We start from the raw sequence: 21,677 nt of genomic DNA, 5'->3' as shown, positions 1-21,677 counted from the left end.
CCGTAAACACTATTGTCTTCCTATCTGTCGATGTGCCAAAACCAGCCTCTTTTGAATGGGGAGTAAAAAGTGACTTATGAAATCATATTATGGATAGGTATAACTCTACCTTTATATTCTGCCACCTTGACAGCACAACATGAAAAATAACTGATAAAAGGTAAAAGTAGGGAGGGACAATAGCGTGCAATAATTTTTTGCCTAAAGCTAAAACCTAACCACACTTATCTAGATTGTAATATTTCAGGATTGTGAAGAAACTTTAGCATCTTTGGAAGAGGTTTACAGATTAGTGACAATAAAGCTCTCTCAGGCCAAGAAAAAGGTGACTGATTTTGTAGAATAAGGCCTGAATCCTTCATATGGAGTTTTTCCCAACCACATTATAGGTTTTCCAAATGGCACACTTTAACAACCTGATAATTAAGGCTTTTGGCACCTTCTGGCCCTAGCTTTGAAACCGAACAAAGATAGGTTTTTTTAGAGTATGTTAAATTAGCTTTTCTAGATACAGTTTGATAAAATATGTTTGGCGGGCTGCGCTGCTGGAGTAGATCAATTCTTCAAAAATGGTAAGGCTTTTTTTATTCACCAAGTGTTTCACTGCCGTACCTGTCAAGTTTTCTTTTTATTCACAATGTGTTTCAATGCCGTACCTTGTAGAGTTCTTCCTTTTCTATCATGGACTTTTCAGTAACCAAGCAGAAAGGTGGAGATTATCTAGACTGGGATAAGTGTTATGATCCAGAACCATGGAAGACCACCATAAATCATTGGTAAAAGGTGACAAGAGCATTGGCAACTAATCTGGCCGCCATCCCCTTACTAACCATCAACACTAGAAGTAGCCGAGGGGTGAACAAACATCCTGTGCACCACGAACCTAGCCGGAGAACTAGCTATCCTAAAGGAAGGAAAGATGAATAACTCTCTGCCTCAGAAAATAGATAAAGAATAGCAAGCCCCCCACATTCAAAGACTGTGGTGATATAGGAAAACACAATACACAGACAGATGATAAGATTAGCAAAAGGTGAGGCCCTACTGACTAAATAGGACAGGATAGGAAAGGGACTGATGGTGGCCAAAGAAAAACCCTGCAAAAATCCAAAACTTGATAGTACACAAAGCCCTCAGATCGCTAGATCTGAACTCCGTCCTATACAAGCGCTCTTGTCATACCAATGAACAGAAAGCAGGAATCATTACAAATTCAAGAAGCAACAAACACATGGACTAATAGGAGCAATACTCCAAACATAGCTGCAGGGAGCATCCCTGCTAATCAACTGAGAGGGAAGATCCCTGCATGCAAATAAACTGAAAACAAACACAGCAAATGACAAACTCAGAGAAGAGTAAAAGAACCAAACAACAAATAAAGAGCCAAACACTTATCTGGGGTAGATGTGGTCTGGAGCAGGATGAAGCAGGCTGGTGTACAAAGAACAACTGACATCCGGCATAGCCTGCTATCAGACCAGGGTTTAAATAAGCAGAGAGTTAGCAATGAAAACGCCCATTGCTCAACACACCTGGTCTCTGACCAAACCATTCTTGGCCACAAGAGGGAGCCTCACAGCAGCAAAAGCATAACTGACATTCACAACAGATAAGTCTCTAGAACATAAAGGACAATATGTTCTTTCCAGAAAAACAGAGGAGAGTGGTTGACTGAATTTTTTTAGGGAACTTTAGAAGACTGAACTAGCCTCAATTTTGGCCAATGTGGTGCACTTTTTAATTTTTAGGAGTCCATGCCATTAAAGGTAGCAGAGGTAAAGCATACACCAACCTGAAGCTCAATTCTTCGGCTAAGGCATCCACTGTCTTTCGTCTTTGTCTTGGTTTCAGTGAAAAAAAGTATTTTATTTTGCTAAACAGGTCTAATTCAGACTAGCGCCATGTGTTGACTAGTAAAGAGAACATTTTTTGATTCGAGGCCTATTTCCTTGGATTTAAACAACCGTAACTGAGAAATTCTACAACTTATTTTTTTTTTCAAGTTAATGATGACATATGATGCTGTAATGTTCTAAAGTGCCTCACATACTGCGCGCTTTAAAATTTGAAGACTGATTTTCTAAAGACTATGGTAATTGGTCTTGATAAAAAAATAACTCTCCATCTCCAGGTGCTTGTATTTGTGGTCACTAAAAAAAAATGGATCCAAATTCCAAAGAACGCCTCTTTATAAGATGGTTTTTATACACCATTTAATTTAGACCTATCCCCCGAGAAAAATTCAGGAACGGGAAGTTTAGGTTCTACAGCAAGAGTCTATATAAGATACGCCGATATACCCTGAACCTCAGAAGCAAGATGCTCATCACGATCAGACAACTGGTTAATATCCATGCCAGAAAAAGATCTTCCATGAAACCCAAAAAATAACAGGAAAAATATACAGAATAAAAAAAATATGTTCCCTTCTTTTGAGTACCTGTTTTTTTGTGTGGCCGGTGATACTGTTATGATCTAGTAACTGTGGACAATCACGAAAAATCCCATTAATTAGGAAAAAACAAAAGCACAAGAGTATTTGGAAACTGAGCTGACCGCAATCACCCTATCTATCAGACAACACTAGAAGTAGCAGTGGGATGTTCCTAACACACCTAGACACCTCGTCACTGCCAGAGAAACTTGCTACACCTTAAAGATAGATATGAGGAATCCTAACTTGCCTTGGAGCCGTCCCCAAAGAAATAGCAAGCCCCCAACATGCAACAATGGTGATGTAAGAAAACACAATACACAGATAGAAAATATAGATCAGCAAAGGTGAGGCCCGACTTACTAGATAGAACAGGACCGGACAGATAACTGATTGCAGCCATCAAAAAACCCTGCAAAAAATACCAATCTTTGGATAATAAAAAATACTGAGACCACACGGACTCTCTCCCACTATATCAGGTACTCTTGTGCCAGACACTTCAAACAGAACTGCAGATATAATGGGAAGAAACAAAATCACAGAACAAATAATATTCTGAAGTGCAAATAATCCAAACATGAACAGAGAGCAAGCTTCCTTTCTTGCTGGAAGAACTGCCCTGCTTACAAAGGCAGAAAGACAGATCCTCACATACAAGAAACCAAACACAGAAACAAATGGAATATGCAGAAACACTCTTAAGTACAAATCCAGCAATTAAGCACAGAAACCGTAAACTTATCTGCAGTAGATTCAGGCACCAAATATATGGGAAAACCAGAAGGGAAAACTCCCAGCCATCTTCAGAAGCAGGCAAGAGCAGTTATCACCGGTGACAGCCAGGAACAAAATGCTCTCCTAAATAAACTAGGCTGATCTGCAATAGGATTTCCTGGATTCCCAATTAATTCCATCACCTGTCTGAATCACAGACTCAAACTCAGCTTCACTACCATTATTGGCCACCAGAGGGTACTCCACACCAGCACCCACTCGGATGACATTGACAACAGGTCATATACTACTGACCTGACCAGTACCCTGTGAATCTATATTCCAATCCCTAGCAGGGATGCAATCTGTTTTGCGAATAGTGAAAAACACTGTATCCAGATAGTCTGCTGGCTTTTAACCTGTTTTTTTTTCTTTTCTTTTAAGACAATAGGGCAATTTCTTTTTTATGTGAATCTTTCATGGTGGCAGAATGAAAAACAGCAATAGATTTTCTATTTTTTTGTTTTTTTGTTTCAAGTTCACTATGCTAGTTAAATACTAGCTAATGTCTGTTATGCTGGTGTCTCAAATGCCTTCTAAGTACTGCCATACTCATGGCGCCCCCTTAGTGGCAGGTCATTTGCTGACCTGCCTAGCAGCACTCCCAGCTCAGCTGCATCCTTCTGTCTGGAGACTCTCCACCTGGATATAGGGATGTGGGCCAAATTCTGCTAAAATTTATATCATTGTGTCCAGCAGATTTCTGTTTCCCTGCCCAATCCCTTGCCACCAGGTACCATATTAGACAGCCCCTCCACTCTGGTGCCTGACCTTTTATTTAGCTAGTTTCTGTTTGCTTGCAAGCTATTTTGAGTTCTGTTTGTCTGCCCATTTTGTATTACTTCTTATCCTGTTAGCCTGTTGGGCTTTGTTTGTCTGGTCAGTACATTTTTGTCTCCGCTTCATCCTGCCTGTTTTCTTCCTGGCTAACCTCCAGTTTGTTTTTGAGCATTCCTCTCTAGTCCTCGTCTGTTTCCTATACCTGTGCTGTTTGTCCCATTCTCATCCTGTCTGCCTGTGCTTTGGTGGTGGTGGTGGAGTTATAGTGTGGGCACATGTGTCTACTCAATAAAGATCTGCCATACACTGTGTGAATGGTACAGTGACAAGACCCTACTGCTTGAATAACATCATTAATCCAGTCATTGTACCTCTGCATGAGCAATACAGGCCTAATTTCATATTTCATCTTCATGGAAGATCATACTCTAGCTCATTGAGGTCACATCATTAGGGAACAGCTACTGGAGACTGCAGTAGCTCGAATGGAGTGGCCTGCATGTTTTCCAGACCTCAATCCCATAGAAAACCTATGGGATCAGCTGAGTTGCTGTGAAGAGGTCAGAACTTTGTACCCCAGAACCACAATGATCTAAGGGCTGCCTTTCAAAAAGAGTGGGATGCTATGCCATAGCGAAAATAACTTGACTTGTGAACAGCAAGAGATGTCATTGTGAAGCTGTAATGATGCTCAAGGCCACATAAAAAGTTAGTGAGACATTGACATTTTGGGGATATACCCACCACTGTAACTGGCCTTTTTTTCCCAATAAATTGTTTGAGTTGAAGAAATCACCATTGCATGCTTCTACTTAAATTTCCTACTTTCATAATAAAATATCATTGTAGCGTGAACTTTACATTTTACATAAATTTCACCAGAAGGCCAAATATCCCTAACTTTTTGTGATTAGTGTAAGAACAAAGAAACACACTGGATTAAATAACACAGACACCTTGGGAATACAGAAAGAAAAGAAAATCCCACATAAGGTTTATATTACATGACTCTCCAGCATCAAAGAAACAGCCTGCAGTTAATAAAATAGTCATCATTGTACACCACCATGTATAGTGGAGTTCAAAATCTTACAGAGATTCAAAGAACTCATGGTAATGCATAGTAGTGCTTCATTTTTAATATATATATATATATATATATATATATATATATATATATATATATATAGTAAAATATTTTTATAGAAATATTTGGACAGTGATACAAACTTTGCCATTTTAGCTGTTTACCAAAACATATTAAAAATCCAGTTACATAATCAATATGGGCTTAAAGTGCAGGCTCTCAGCTTTAATTTGTGAGTATTCACATCCTAATTGGAGTAAGGATTTAGGAACTACTGTATTTAGTAAGGTTATAGGAATCTTTTATAACAAACTGCTTTTTAAAGGACCAAAAGTAATTGGACAATTATCTTAAAAGCACTTCAATGGGCTGCATGGGCTATTCTCTCATTAATTCATCATCAATAAAGCAGGTAAAAGGTCTGGAGCTGATTCCAGATTTGGCATTTGCCTTTGGAAGCTTTTGCTTTGAACTCACAACATCTGGTCAAAGGAGCTCTCATTGGAAGAGAAACAGACCATCTTTAGGCTGAAAAAGAAGAAGAAATCCATCAGAGAGATAGCAGAAATGTTTGGAGTGGTCAAATCAACATTTTGGTATATTCTGCCAAAAAGGGCACACTAGTGAGCTTGGGAATTCAAAAAGGCCTGAATGTCCACAGAAGACAATAGTGGTGAATGATGACAGAATCCATTCCATGGTGAAGAGAAACCTCTTCACAGCATCCACCCAAGTGAAGAACACTCTCCATGAAGTAGGTGTTTCATTATCTAAGTCTACCATAAAAAGAACACTGCATGAGAGCAAATATGATTAATTCAAAACAAACCTAAAAGCAGTTTTGCTACAAAATGTGCTACCTTCAACTCCAGTTGGTTATGCATTCCACATGGAAGAAACCTCTTAAAACATGAAGCAGCTGTTGAGGAGCCTGAACTATGACCAAGATTTGTGGCCCTTCTGTGGTGACTTAAAGGTGGTTGCCCTCTTTCTTGGTCTCCAAGATGGATACACACATTACTGCTGCTTCCTGTGTGAGGGGAATGGTCATACAAAAGAATATCACTATAAAAGAGACTGGCCTCTCAGATATTCACTTCAGCCAGAAGTAAAAGTGTTCTGCATCCAGCACTTGCTGACCTACATAATATTTTGTTATCACCATTGCATATCAAGTTGGCCTAATGAAGAACGTTTTAGGGTACCTTCACACTTAGCGATGCAGCAGCGATCTGACCAGCGATCTGACCTGGTCAGGATCGCTGCTGCATCGCTACATGGTCGCTGGTGAGCTGTCAAACAGGCAGATCTCACCAGCGACCAGTGAACAGCCCCCAGCCAGCAGCGACGTGCAAGCGACGCTGCGCTTGCACGGAGCCGCCGTCTGGAAGCTGCGGAGACTGGTAACTAAGGTAAACATCGGGTATAGTTACCCGATGTTTACATTAGTTACCAGTGTGAGCAGGGAGCAGGGAGCCGCGCACACTGAGCGCTGGCTCCTTGCTCTCCTAGCTACAGTACACATCGGGTTAATTAACCCGATGTGTAATGCAGCTACATGTGCAGAGAGCAGGGAGCCGCGCACACTGCTTAGCGCTGGCTCCTTGCTCTCCTAGCTGCTGTACACATCGGGTTAATTAACCCGATGTGTACAGCAGCTACATGTGCAGAGAGCCGGAGCCGGCAGCACAGGCAGCGTGAGAGCTGCAGAGGCTGGTAACTAAGGTAAATATCGGGTAACCACCTTGGTTACCCGATGTTTATCTTGGATACAGCTTACCTCAGCTGTCAGACGCCGGCTCCTGCTCCCTGCTCGCTTCATTTGTCGCTCTCTTGCTGTCACACACAGCGATCTGTGTGTCACAGCAGGAGAGCGGCTTTGAAGAAAACGAACCAGGGCTGTGTGTAACGAGCAGCGATCTCGCAGCAGGGGCCAGATCGCTGCTCATTGTCACACACAGCGAGATCGCTAATGAGGTCACTGCTGCGTCACAAAAAGCGTGACTCAGCAGCGATCTCGGCAGTGAGCTCGCTGTGTGTGAAGCACCCCTTAAAGGCAATGGATAGAAATGCAAACGCATTCAAGCACCTCATTGATAAAATGCCCAAGGTTCAGTAAAGCAAGGATAAAGGAATGAGTCTTGGACCTCAGATTTGTGAGCTTCTTTAAGATGAGGAGTTTCTCTGTTGCAGGGCAAGGAAAAGGCTGCATGGGTAGCATTCACATTAGTGGTAACTAATTTTTTGGGAAACTCAATAACAGATAATTATGAAGAGTTGGTGGAAAATCTTCTCAAAACATATAAGGAGCTTGGCTGCAACATGTCCTTAAATATTAATTTCTTATATTCTCATCTAGAGATTTTTCCACCAAACTGCAGAGCAGTGACCAACGAGAGATGTCACCAAGATATTGTGGTTACGGAGAAAAGATATAAGAAAATGGAATCCATCAATGCTTTGCAGATTACTGTTGGACAGTAAGCAATGATCCTATGCAGGAATACAAGAGACAAGCAAAAAAGACTTATCACTGAATGAGGACCAAATTTTGTAGTGTAATTTCTGTAACGGTTTATAATTTTGCAATAGTGTTTAGACAGGTTTTAGTTATTCGAATTGCTGCTAAGTTTCTCTAAAATAAATATCAGAAAATTGGCATAACAAAATATTCTGCATCTTTATATTTGCAAAAATTATAATGTTTCAAAGTACTGAATCTTTTGTGCATTAATTATATGTAGCAGTAAAAGGAAAATTCTGTAATCATAGAAACAAGAGCCAACAAAAAACTGTCCGATTCAGGACGTCAGAATCATTAAGAAATAGTTCATTTCATAATTGAACCTGTCAACATTTAAGTCTCTGAAATGAGGAGGTTTTGTAGAAAATTGGTTGCAATTCCTAAACATTTCACAGGATATTTTCGTTCAACTTTTTTAATGAAATCTCAGTTGTTTCATTTTAAATAACAATTGGTGGCATGCAGAGCCCAAATCACAAAGATTTGGTCACTGTCGAAATATTTCTGGACCTAACTGTATATGCAGGTCCAGAAATATTTGGACAGTGACAAATTTTGGCATTTTACCTGTCTACCAAAACATTTTCAGTATACAGTTATGTGATCAATATGTGTTTTTAAGTGTACATTCTCAGCATTAATTTGAGGATATTCACATGCAAATTAAAATAAGGGTTTAGGAATTACAGCTAATTAATGTGTAACTGACTTATTAAAGGGGCCAATAGTAATTGGACAATTATCTCAAAAGCTCTTTAACCCCTTCACGACCATGGACAGATATATCCGTCATGGAGCATGTCCCGTTAAGCCCCGCCCCCTAATGTTAGGGGTGGCCAAATCAAGTTTGGTATATTCGGAAAAAAAAAACAAATAATGAGCACACTGGAGAGCTTGGGAACTCAAAGAGGCCAGGATGTACAAGGATGATAATAGTGGTGGATGATCACAGAATCCTCCTTTGAATGAAGAAAAACCCCTTCACAACATCCACCCAAGTGAAAAACACTCAAGAAAGTAGGTGTTTCAATATCTAAGTCTACCATAAAGAGAAGACTTCATGAGAGCAAATATAGAGGGTGCAAACCATTAGTCAGCCATAAAAATAGAAAGGCCAGATTAGACTTTGTCAAAAAGCATATAAAGAAGCCAGCCCAGTTCTGGAAAAGCATTGTATGGACAGATTAAACGAAGATCAACCTGAACCAGAATGATGGCAAGCAGAAAGTATGCAGAAGGCTTGGAACGGCTCATGATCCAAAGAAGACCACATCCTCTGTAATACATGGCGGAGGCAGTGGGATGGCCGTGCATGCCTGCCTTCCAATGGCACTGGGTTACTAGTGTGTATTGATGATGTGACTGAAAATAAAGTGAATTCTGTAGGTAAAAGTGTACAAGGCTATACTATCTACTCAGATTCAACTAAATGCAGCAAGGTTGATAGCATGGCACTTCAAAGAACAGCTGACAATGACCCAAGATATAGTGCTAAAGCAACACCTCCGTTTTTTAAGGCAAAAAAAATTGAATATTCTTCAATGGCCAAGTCAACCATTTGTGTTTAAACACTGATTGTTTACTTTGATATATATACAGATAAAAATCCTTTGAGGAAGACCTAATCACGGGTCGAAACATTAGGACACATACTCCTTGGAATTATTTCTGTTTTGCACCACTAAAGCATTGAATTACCACAATTTTTCTACTTTTTTATTTTCTCCAAGTATGCTATAGTCCACATATTTATTGAATTGTTTTAACTATTTAGCACCAATCAGTTCGGTTGAGCCAGACCTAATCTCTTTTCATTAACCACCAAAACTCAACCCCATTGAGCATGTACTTCACATACTTAACACAAAATTTAAGGTAGAAAGACCCACAAACAAGCAAGAACTGAAGTCAACTGCAGTAAAAGCCCGGCAAAACCTCACAAATTAGGAATTCCAGCATTTGGTGATGTCCAAGCTTCCAGACTTCAGGCAGTCATTGCCTGTATAGGATTCTCTATGAAGAATTAAAAATGAACATTTTATTTATGGTAAAGTAAATTTGTCCAATTACTTGCTCTGAGTCTTTGAAATGAGGAGGCTTTGTAGAAAAACGGATGCAATTCCTAAATGTTTCACATGATATCTTTGTCCAACCCCTCTAATTAAACCTGAAAGTCTGCACTTCAATTGCATCTCAGTTGTTTAATTTTAAACCAAAACCAGTGGCATGCAGAGCCCAAATGATGAAGATTTGGCCGCTGTCCAAATATTTCTAGACTTCACTGTGTGTACGGTATATATAGTGCCTACAAGTAGTATTCAACCCCCTGCAGATTTAGCAGGTTTACACATTCGGAATTAACTTGGCATTGTGACATTTGGACAGTAGATCAGCCTGGAAGTGTGAAATGCACTGCAGCAAAAAAGAATGTTATTTCTTTTTTTATTTTTTTTTTAAATTGTGAAAAGTTTATTCAAAGGGTCATTTATTATTCAACCCCTCAAACCACAAGAATTCTGTTTGGTTCCCCTAAAGTATTAAGAAGTATTTCAGGCACAAAGAACAATGAGCTTCCCATGTTTGGATTAATTATCTCTTTTTCCAGCCTTTTCTGACTAATTAAGACCCTCCCCAAACTTGTGAACAGCACTCATACTTGGTCAACATGGGAAAGACAAAGGAGCATTCCAAGGCCATCAGAGACAAGATCGTGGAGGGTCACAAGGCTGGCAAGGGGTACAAAACCCTTTCCAAGGAGTTGGGCTTGTCTCCACTGTTGGGAGCATCATCCGGAAGTGGAAGGCTTATGGAACTAAGGTTAAGGCTACTTTACACGCTGCGATATCGGTCCCGATATCGCTAGCGTGGGTACCCGCCCCCATCTGTTGTGCGACACGGGCAAATCGCTGCCCGTGCCGCACAACATCGCGCAGACCCGTCACACATACTTACCTGCCCGGCGACGTCGCTGTGACCGGCGAACCGCCTCCTTTCTAAGGGGGCGGTCCGTGCGGCGTCACAGCGACGTCACTGAGCGGCCGCCCAATAGAAGCGGAGGGGCGGAGATGAGTGGCCGGAACATCCTGCCCACCTCCTTCCTTCCTCATAGTGGCCGGGAGGCAGGTAAGGAGAGCTTCCTCGTTCCTGCGGCGTCACAAATAGCAATGTGTGCTGCCGCAGGAGCGATGAACTACATCGTTACTGCTGCAGTAACGATAATCGAGAATGGACCCCCATGTCACCGATGAGCGATTTTGCAAGTTTTTGCAACGATGCAAAATCGCTCATCGGTGTCACACGCAGCAACATCACTAATGCGGCCGGATGTGCGTCACAAATTCCGTGACCCCAACGACTCCGCATTAGCGATGTTGCAGCGTGTAAAGCCCCCTTTAGCCTTCCACGGCCTGGACAGCCTTTGAAAGTTTCCACCCGTGCCAAGGCCAGGCTTGTCCGAAGAGTCAAGGCTAACCCAAGGACAACAAGGAAGGAGCTCCTGGAAGATCTCATGGCAGTGGGGACATTGGTTTCAGTCAATACCATAAGTAACGTACTCCACCGCAATGGTCTCCGTTCCAGACGAGCCCGTAAGGTACCTTTCCTTTCAAAGCATCATGTCAAGGCTCGTCTACAGTTTGCTCATGATCACTTGGAGGACTCTGAGACAGACTGGTTCAAGGTTCTCTGGTCTGATGAAACCAAGATCGAGATCTTTGGTGCCAACCACACACGTGACGTTTGGAGACTGGATAGCACTGCATACGACCCCAAGAATACCATCCCTACAGTCAAGCATGGTGGTGGCAGCATCATGCTGTGGGGCTGTTTCTCAGCCAAGGGGCCTGGCCATCTGGTCCGCATCCATGGGAAGATGGATAGCACGGCCTACCTGGAGATTTTGGCCAAGAACCTCCGCTCCTCCATCAAGGATCTTAAGATGGGTCGTCATTTCATCTTCCAACAAGACAACGACCCAAAGCACACAGCCAAGAAAACCAAGGCCTGGTTCAAGAGGGAAAAAATCAAGGTGTTGCAGTGGCCTAGTCAGTCTCCTGACCTTAACCCAATTGAAAACTTGTGGAAGGAGCTCAAGATTAAAGTCCACATGAGACACCCAAAGAACCTAGATAACTTGGAGAAGATCTGCATGGAGGAGTGGGCCAAGATAACTCTAGAGACCTGTGCCGGCCTGATCAGGTCTTATAAAAGACGATTATTAGCTGTAATTGCAAACAAGGGTTATTCCACAAAATATTAAACCTAGGGGTTGAATAATAATTGACCCACACTTTTATGTTGAAAATTTATTAAAATTTAACTGAGCAACATAACTTGTTGGTTTGTAAGATTTATGCATCTGTTAATAAATCCTGCTCTTGTTTGAAGTTTGCAGGCTCTAACTTATTTGCATCTTATCAAACCTGCTAAATCTGCAGGGGGTTGAAGACTACTTGTAGGCACTGTATACGCGCACACACATGGCAGCCTTCCCCATCCTGAGTCCTTTGGTGAGATGTTTCACACTAGTCTTTCATCTTAAATTGGTCACACAAACATCTGAGTTTCCTTTGAATTCCAATTCTTATTGGAACACTGCGAAAGAGATCTTAAAATCATGACAGACATGATATTATATTAGTATTATTCATCTAAGAACTTCCTTAATATACTCTTTAAAGTGGCTCAGAGGAATAGATTCAAATATTGTAACCACAGGGAGCAGCAATGAGCATCAATTTCTGTGAAATCCATACAAAAAGTAAAGAAAAAATAGTCTTTGAGGTTGGTTCACAGCCTCAAGTCTGGTCCTGCTTTGTTAGCTGCAGAAATACAGTCCTCGATAATATTAGTTTGTTCTCCTATAAACAATAATGATCCAACAAGAGAAACCAGCAATGGCACATGTTACAGGGAGCATACCTATATTATATAAAAGCATATAAAAGCATACTACATCATGCAAGTAGTACAAGGTAAAACATAATGAAGGCAAAAGAGATGTCCTGTTACTTTGCTGGAGGCTGCACAATTTAGAGATTCTCATCTGTCTGACATATTGGGTAGATGGGCTTTGACACAGGGTGATGATCATTTTAACAGTATTTCCTGATCATTGCCTTGTGAAAATAAGCCCAGCAAGAACAGAAAACAGTCATTAGTCATTGATCATATGTTTGATGCACACATAAGTAATATTGTTTGTCTGCAAGTGCTGGTGACAATGTAAAGGATCTTGTATGAACTCCCAATATATTCGCAACATGTTATTAATCGAGAGGTAATTGATTTGTTGTGATCGATAAGCCCTTGTTGTAAGTAATTTATCTGTCCATGTTCCGGCCAGTGTAACATACTTTTGATAGTTAAATTCACTTTCGAACAATACTTATTGAATCCATAGAAAGCAATATACACCATCATATTTCAATATCATACGGTAATGCTTCAGCTTGCAGTAGAATACAAACTGATTGTGCTGGTGATGGCACCTCATCACATTTGGGCCAAGAATAATGAGCCAGATGCCACAAATCACTAAAGCGAAAGGGGTTTTACAATCAGACAAACAGTCACCATTATTTACAACTTTATTAAAGGGAACCTGTCAGGTGCAATATGCACCCAGAACCACAAGCAGTTCTGGGTACATATTAGTAATCCTTGCCTAACTGTCCCTGTATACACTAGCATAGATAAAGAGATCTTTAGAAAAAGTATTTCTAAAGATCTTTTATCTTATGCTAATGAGCGTGGGGACTAATCCCAAGGGCGTTTCTCCCCTTAGCTATTCGCCCCACATAGCATGCTAGCACGCCCATGTGGACGTACTAACATGATAATGAATACGCAGCAACGCCACACAGTTCATGGCAGCCGGCGGAGGATGGCTGTGCAGGAAGCATGATCCGGAGTCCCCGGCACTTCCGGTCATGTGCACTGTACCTCACTGAAGCTTACACCTGGCATCACTTTAGTGCGCATGATCAGAAGCCTTGGATACTCCGGATCATGCGCAGAGCACATTCATCCTCCGCCAACTGCCATGGGCATGCCAGCATGCTATGTGGGCCGACTAGCTAAGGGGAGAAACGCGCTTGGGACTAGTCCCCACTCTCATTAGCATAAAGTAAAAGATCTTTAGAAATACTTTTTCTAAAGATCTCTTTATCTATGCTAGTGTATACAAGGACGGTTAGGGGGATTAGCAATATGCACCCAGAACCACTCGTGGTTCTGGGTGCATATTGCACCTGACAGGTTCCCTTTAAATGGGGTTGTCCATAAGATGTATAAAATTTACAAAAAACTGTACCACGGAATCCTAATCATGTGTATTATATTAGCTGTTAGCGTTCTACTGACCCTTGACCACTCAAAAGCAACTTTCATGCTTACGATAATGTTCCTACCATTTTCTCCTCTGATTCTTTTAGGTAGAATCTTTCATTGGTTTATTTTATTTGCCTCTGTGAATTCATGTTACTGCACTGATTCTGTAACAGTTTTATTTTGGGGTTTTTTTATGTGCCCCTTCATTCCAAAGTAAAAAAAAAATGCACAATATGCTAAATTGTTCATGAGAAATAAATCAGTTAGCCATAAATCAGTCAGGCTGCAGCTGTGATCTTCTCTTTAGGTGCTTACTTTGCCCCCCTATATTGGGGCTGAGTTTTGATTGGCCAGCATCACAGAGGAGAAACAACACCCACAGAGAAGTCAGTGATATATGCCCAGTAAATTAAAGGGAAAATTTACATATTGGAAAATATTTTTCTTTACCAAAGGATAATTTTGGAATGGAAGGGCAAAAAAAAGAGAGAAATAAAAACTGTTTAAGAATCTGTGGATTAGCAGCTATTGGAGGAGGTTTAATTAATAAATCTAAGGTTTCACTTCTGAGAAATGGAAAATAAAATGGTTGGAACATGATCGCTAGTATGGAAATGGGAGCTAGGAAGGAAATGTGATACTTTGTATTTCAAGTAAGCGTCACTGACACTGAATATGTGTCACATTAAGGCATTATTACAACATTGAACTGTTTGGATTAAATAAATACATGCAGTATAAACTGAGGTATTCTTGTTTCAGAACTTTGAAAACTATTTGTACTGTATATACCATGTCCTTTAGTATGATATACATCACATACAACGTGTTAGCAGAATTAATAATTCATAAAATATTAACTCTCAAAATAGACAAGCAAGCATTAGTAATTAAATGGGAAATACTGCCCAAAAGTGTGTGAACGGACAGGATGCAAAAATCATTTTTAGAATACATTTTAGGATTTCCTTAAGAAACAAACATTTCTCAGATAAAAAGAAAAGGGACTTGTAAGGTAAGAGTTTGCCTGAATTTTGTTAAGTCTAGTCCAGACTAACCAGCTTTGAGGAGTGTTTCCCATTTTGAACGATTTAATAAAGGCTAGGCAACAGCGTAGATCAGATCAGAAGATAGAGAATTTAGCGGAAAGTAGATTCAAAGTACCAACATTTTTGCCAAACTCGCTAAACAAGTTTGAAGGTTGAAGTGCAGAAAAAAAGTTATTAGTTTCACCTCCTTAAAGGGAATGTATTCTCAGAAAAAGACATATTGTTTAACTAAAGCAATTTTTTTTTGCATTTCATGTATACTTATACAAGTTTTGTAATTTGTTTTTTGCAATATCACAATCTAAATTCGAAAATAAAAGTAATGATGTTGCAATTTTCACATTAGCTACTAGGACTATTTTAGTCCTGTTAGATTCCTGTTCTTTCAGGGAGAGTTTTCAGCTGGCTCATTATCATCAGAAGCAGGATTACAATGACAGGCAACATCTCTATACACATCTGTGCCACACTAGGTAATTTCACAGCCGTCCCTGCTCTTCATCCCCCCGCAATATACACATCTATGACACACTAGGTAATTTCACAGCCGTCCCTGCTCTTCATCCCCCCACAATATAAGCTTTGCAATGCTAATTAGATACATCAATACAAAAGAATCTGTTCATTGTGGGTTTCCTGAAACAGGAAAAATAGACTCAGTGCAGTGTGAAAATTGCTAAATTTCACATTTTGATTTTAATACTGATAATGAGCTAAAAAAAATCCAACATATACCCCCCCAAAAAAATCAACATAAAAACCTGATTTAAACAATAAATAATTTTCTGCTGACACGTTCCCTTTAACGTCTACATAAAGCACACAAGGTGGCAGCTTTTTTTCTCACTGAAGTAAAAGAGTTGCAGAATATGCTTTGAAAATACAAAAATAATGCAGATTATAATACAGCGAAGTACAGTAGTTTATGTTTAATAATACACCTGTGGGTAATACAGATTTCCTATAATACTGCAGCTTTACCTTCACATTTCATAGAGATATGTTCTCAGTCTCATGATGATCCATTATGATCTGTTTTCTTATTTTTATTACTTATAATGGTTCAGGCATTTTTTACTTCATTTTACAGAACAGAGGAGAAGGCTATACTCATTGCAAAAGGGACTAAAAAACTTTTTGCCTGGACAGAATTTCTGCTTTTGCTCTTTTACTTTTACTTCTCCTTCGTCTAAAAGCCATACCTTTTTTTTTTACTTTTTTTTGTCACCATAGTGCTATAAGGGCTTGTTTTTAGGGAAAATCAGTGTACACAGAAAGCTGCCAATCAGTGGTATGGGCGGAGTTATACAGACCTCAACATTCGGAGCACTGCTACATCTATAACACAGAAAACAATGATTGTATCAAAATGACAGGAAGTGACACATCACTGGAAGCAGGGTCTTGGGCCCTACATCATGCTGGTGTCAGATTACATAGCAAAAACCTGCTGATAGATTCATTTTAATAAGTCAGTTCACAACCAGAGGTAAAACCAAGCCTTGTGGGGCCCTATGCCTTGAAATGAACCATACATTTCCTGTTAAGATCAATTAGGTCACTTGTTCAGAAAAGCCTTTTATCCCAAAATGCTAATCAGGTGCTTGGAGCACTTTAGGTCTGGCTGAGCAGTTTGGTGAACCATCTACAAGTCTTCAGTATATCATCCACCCTGTCTTGCTTGATTGACCGTGCTGTTTTCACAGTAATCTGCAGCGTTTCTTCTGAAATCTTGCACCAGTCACATAAAAGTATTGGCACAAGCAAAAATAGGCAGCAAAAAGGCTCTCTATTATAGCAGACACCCTACTGCGACTCCTGTCATTTGTACTAGCACCAGTCACGGCCATTTAAATGCAACAGCAGCATCAAGATGGTCAATTGAGAGATGGTTCTCCCTTGGAATCTCCATCGACACCTCGCGAACGCGTTATGCCAATGGTTGCCATGATAATCACAGGCCAAATAATGGCCTAGGTGTCAGCCAGTTATATTGAGTTATTAGGCCCCGCCATAAGTAGGGTCCAACATGCATCCCGCACAGCTTAAAAATTTCAACTCATCCCACAGAAAACAAGCTCTCATACAGATGTGAAATCTATAAAAGGAAAAATAGAGGTTTCCTACATTATTAGTAGCTCAAAGACACTGAGATAGTGACATAACTCTCAAAAACACTCCAGTAAAATCCATACTCACAAAGTTAAATGGCCATTCTTTCTGATGCCTGTAGTGTATCCAAACAGCATTTAACATTAACATGTATAGCATTTCTACAGAGGGTAGAATCCATTAAAAGGGGAACGTGATGATTGATGACCAACCTGCTTATGATTATGAGATCAATGGGGGTCTAACATCCACTAACCAGCTGAAAACTTCTCTGGTAGTGATCAATTCACACCTGAACTCAACCCCAAAAGTTATACCCTGATTGCTACTGCACCAGGACAATCAGGATGAGTCAGGCAAAGCGCCAGAATTGGTTAATCTAATGGGGCGGCCGTGGGAAGCTATTTTTAGGCTGAAAAGAGCAAAATAACCATGGGCCTTCCCAACCTGATAATGCCAGGTCCCAGCTGTCTGCTTTACCTTGGCTAGTTATGAAAAATACGGAAGACCCCACTCCGTTTTTTTTAATTATTTATTTAAATTTACAATGGTGTTGGATCCCCTCTATTTTTGATAACCAGCCAAAGTAAAGCTGACAGTTGAGGTTTGCAGCCCGCAGTTATTTGCTTTACCTGCACTAGTTATCAAAAATAGGCAGGAGCCTACGTCTTTTTTTTCTTTATTCTTCACAGCAGCGTACAGCAAACTGCCCCATACAATAAAGCTTGCTGATTGGCTGCATTGCAGCCTTTCAACAAACTTTATTAACATACGAACAGCACCCAAACTCCAACACAAACTTTTATATACGTCTGTGTTCGAGTCCAAGACCCAGACACCCTGTATCTGGTAAGAACCCCGAACTTTACAGTTTGAGTTCGCTCATACCTAGTCCAGATGAAACTAGGGTCAGCATACAAGGGAACTGTTTGAAGATGGTTTGAAAAGCATCCCTGGTGACTAATGAAATAGGTTGAGAGAATACCAAGAAAGTATTTTATACTGTTTATAGCTAACCAGTTCAAGGGTAGGGATAAAACAGTGTCACTCATGACTCTGAGCTGTGTAACTCCTCTATATTTCCATTACAGCAACAGAATAAACAAGTTCAGAGGAGGGGAGCGGAGTGCAGAGACCGTGCAAAATGGCTGTCACCTCATCACACCCCTTCAATCTCTGCAGTTATCTGCTTTGCTGTTTAAACAGAAATAAAGAGACCTATACCAATCAAACTGAGAAGTCTTTGTGTCCTGCCATTAAACATTAAACTGTCTGGAAGCTGGATATACTTGAAGAACCACCAAAATCCACCATTCACTCCTATGGGGTATATTGTAATTACTGCTTATAGAAATACAAGACTGCCCCGATTGCGGATGTGTGCTATTTAATGGATATTTTGTGGCTAAAAATGGCTACTTTATAGAGTATAAACTAGTTAGTTATAAATTGGTTAACCTTTCATGGTCACTGTGTAGTTACATTATAATTTTTCTTAGTTTCCTGACTTAACTATTATTTTAAAAAGTGTCAAAATATTTTTTTTTAAATTACATTTTTTTGAGTAGTTGTGTCTAAACCTTTGACTGGTACTATAGATCTGACAACTAGTGTCAAGGAAAGTTATAACTATTACTAATTGGGTATTATTGATTCAGAGAAAATATCTGTATGGTTAGAGGGATTGTCCATGGCTATCACATCAGACTGATCTGTAGGATAGAGATAATCAATGTTACATCCGTTGGGGCCCGACAGCCAGCCCCACCACCAATCAGCTGATCTCTGGCAGTGGGCAGATATAAGAATCTAAGAAGTAAAGCCCCACAGCGCAGTTCATTGTTTAATGGCTGCTGCCCAATATTGAACTTTATCTCCTATTCGATTTAATTAACTGGGTTAATGAATTCCACTCAAAGACTTTCTGGACTGATCTGAAAACTAAAAATTAATCACAAAATATATAGATCAGACAGATGTCCCATTTGGTATCAATGGATACTTTAAAAATGAAAAGAAATCTATCAGCAGGTTTTTGCTACGTAATCTGAAGACAGCATGCTTTAAGGGTTAATACAGAGATTTCAGCCATGTGTCTCTTATTACAAAGTTTGTTTTTGTTTACCTGCAATGTTAGTTTAAGGTTCAGTAGCTTTATCATTAGTGAACTGACGAGCATGTGAGCTCACGTTTGACCCCCTCTATGATTAGCAACTTCTATCTATAGAAATGTACACTGAAAGCCTGGTGTGTAGGAGTGAGGGGAAGCTTGTTAAGGTCTGCAACATGTTAAAACTAAAATCTTTCATTGTGTCAAAAAGGCTACACCCAGCAATCTAAGTGAGACAACATTGGATTGAGAGTTTCTTTGCCTACATCATGCTGCTCTCAGATGAGGTACCAATTCTTGCAGACAGATTCCCTTTAAGGTTCAGTTATTGTATTCTTTTTAATAAACCTTGTGGTCTAACCAAAGCATGATTTTCTAACAGTATACAAGTTAATATACAGTGTGTCTACCCATATCCTGTCCACCGCCATTAACTTGAGAACGGCGGCAGCTATAGGCATAGAAGTGGTGTCTAGATATAATAAAGTATCCATGCGCTATGTAATGAAACCACCTATAGTGCCACCTGGTGGAAAACAACGGAGTTAGCATTTTGTATCTCGAAAACGGAACAAGATAGAGAAAAAAAGTGAATTACAAAGTTGTAGGGCATCATCAATTCAATATGAATCGACATCTTGCATACAGAAATGGTATGATTAGAAAAACTGTAAAACTCACAAGGCTGTGAAGCGATACCTCATGGAGACCTTCCTACAAGTCATTGGGTATGGTGGCTGCGTGGAGTGGCCTCCACGCTCACCTGACCTGACCCCATTGGACTTTTTTCTGTGAGGTCACATCAAACAGCAGGTATATGTGACCTCTCCACCAACATTGCAGGACCTACGACGACGTATTACAGATGCTTGTGCAAACGTGTCACCCACCATATTGCACAACGTGCAGCAAGATACAGTATGCTATCCAGAGTCCAGATGTGCATTGCAGCTGACAGTGGCCACTTTGAGAATCAAAGTTAAATGAGCGCCATATGCGTGACCAGCATTCAATGTTTTGGGGGGGGGTCATGGGTTTCATATCATAGCATTTCTGTATGCAAGGTGTCGATTCATATTGAATTAATGATGCTCTATAATTTTTTAATATACTTTTTAATCTATCTCGTTCCGTTTTCGAGATAAAAATGCTAACTCCGTTGTTTTCCACCAGGTGGCACTATAGGTGGTTTCATTGCGTAGCGCATGGCTACTTTACTATACCTAAACACCACTTCTATGCCTATAGCTGCCGCCGTTCTCAAGTTAATGACGGTGGACAGGATATGGGTGGACACTGTATTTAACTATGGACTTTTTGGTCACTGTCTGAGATTTGTCAGTTGAACATCTTACTTTAAAGACTAGTTTTCACATGTGCAATTAAAATTAGACATATTTTTTCCGTGGAAAAGATCTAAGGCTGATCTATCATTCATTTTTTCTGTGGCTGATATCTAAGGCTGATCTATCATTCATTTTTTCCGTGGCTGATATCTAAGGCTGATCTATCATTCATTTTTCCGTGGCCGATATCTAAGGCTGATCTATCATTCATTTTTTCCGTGGCTTATATCTAAGGCTGATCTATCATTCATTTTTTCCGTGGCTGATATCTAAGGCTGATCTATCATTCATTTTTTCCGTGGCTGATATCTAAGGCTGATCTAGCATTCATTTTTTCCGTGGCAGAGGTCTAAGGCTGATCTATCATTCATTGTGGCTAATCTTTGGCTTTTCAGTCTGGAAACCATGGGAAATAAGTAACATGGCACAGACGAATCATAAGATCTTTGCACAATATTTCTTATGCATGCCAATGGTTTGCAGAAATATTATACACATACACCTATCTGGGCTTGCACAAGATTAATCCTCCTACATCCATCAAGTTGCCATGGCTCAAGATCAATCCGAAGGGCGTTAAGAAAAAAATGTATACAGATTGTGACAGAATTTATCATTGATTATGACATGGAAGCCAAGATAAAATCTGTCAATTCCGAAACACGTGTACATGCCCGAAAATGGGTTTTAAACTTGTCTAGGAAAAAAGTAGAATAAAAAATGTAACTAAATGAATTGAATTAAAATGTAAATATTTTCGGAATGATAAAATAACTGAGCATATCATCTGTCCATATTTCAGGTTTATATTGCCCACAGGTGTTTTGCAGCAAATTAGGTTCAAGTATAAAATTTTCCTATAGTTCCATAAAAAAATATATAAATATGAAAATTCATTTGCCATTGTTTCCGTCATGTGATGCACTGCTACATTGTGTTCTTACTGCTAAACAACATTATAAAAATATTGTACAGTAACTAAAGAAAAGAGTGTAAACAGAAGACAGAAAGTGCAAGAATAAATCAAAGACGAGTAACTGATCCACAAAGTGTAGGAAAAAGAGCCAGAGTCCAGAGCAGCGGCTGCATCCATCGCATGCATTCAGTGCCACAGGCAGAATTAGA

General features: G+C 40.0%; 1 protein-coding gene across 1 annotated transcript in view; it reads right to left on the bottom strand.

Moving 5' to 3' along the window:
• Positions 1-21,677, bottom strand: part of LOC142303261 (A disintegrin and metalloproteinase with thrombospondin motifs 2-like) — a 646,340-nt gene that overhangs the window by 9,411 nt on the left and 615,252 nt on the right. The gene's annotated exons all lie outside the window — the stretch shown is intronic.

The sequence above is a fragment of the Anomaloglossus baeobatrachus genome, chromosome 4, assembly GCF_048569485.1.
Source record: "Anomaloglossus baeobatrachus isolate aAnoBae1 chromosome 4, aAnoBae1.hap1, whole genome shotgun sequence".
In the NCBI taxonomy this organism is placed as follows: Eukaryota; Metazoa; Chordata; class Amphibia; order Anura; family Aromobatidae; genus Anomaloglossus; species Anomaloglossus baeobatrachus.
This window is presented reverse-complemented; position numbering and strand designations above follow the sequence as displayed.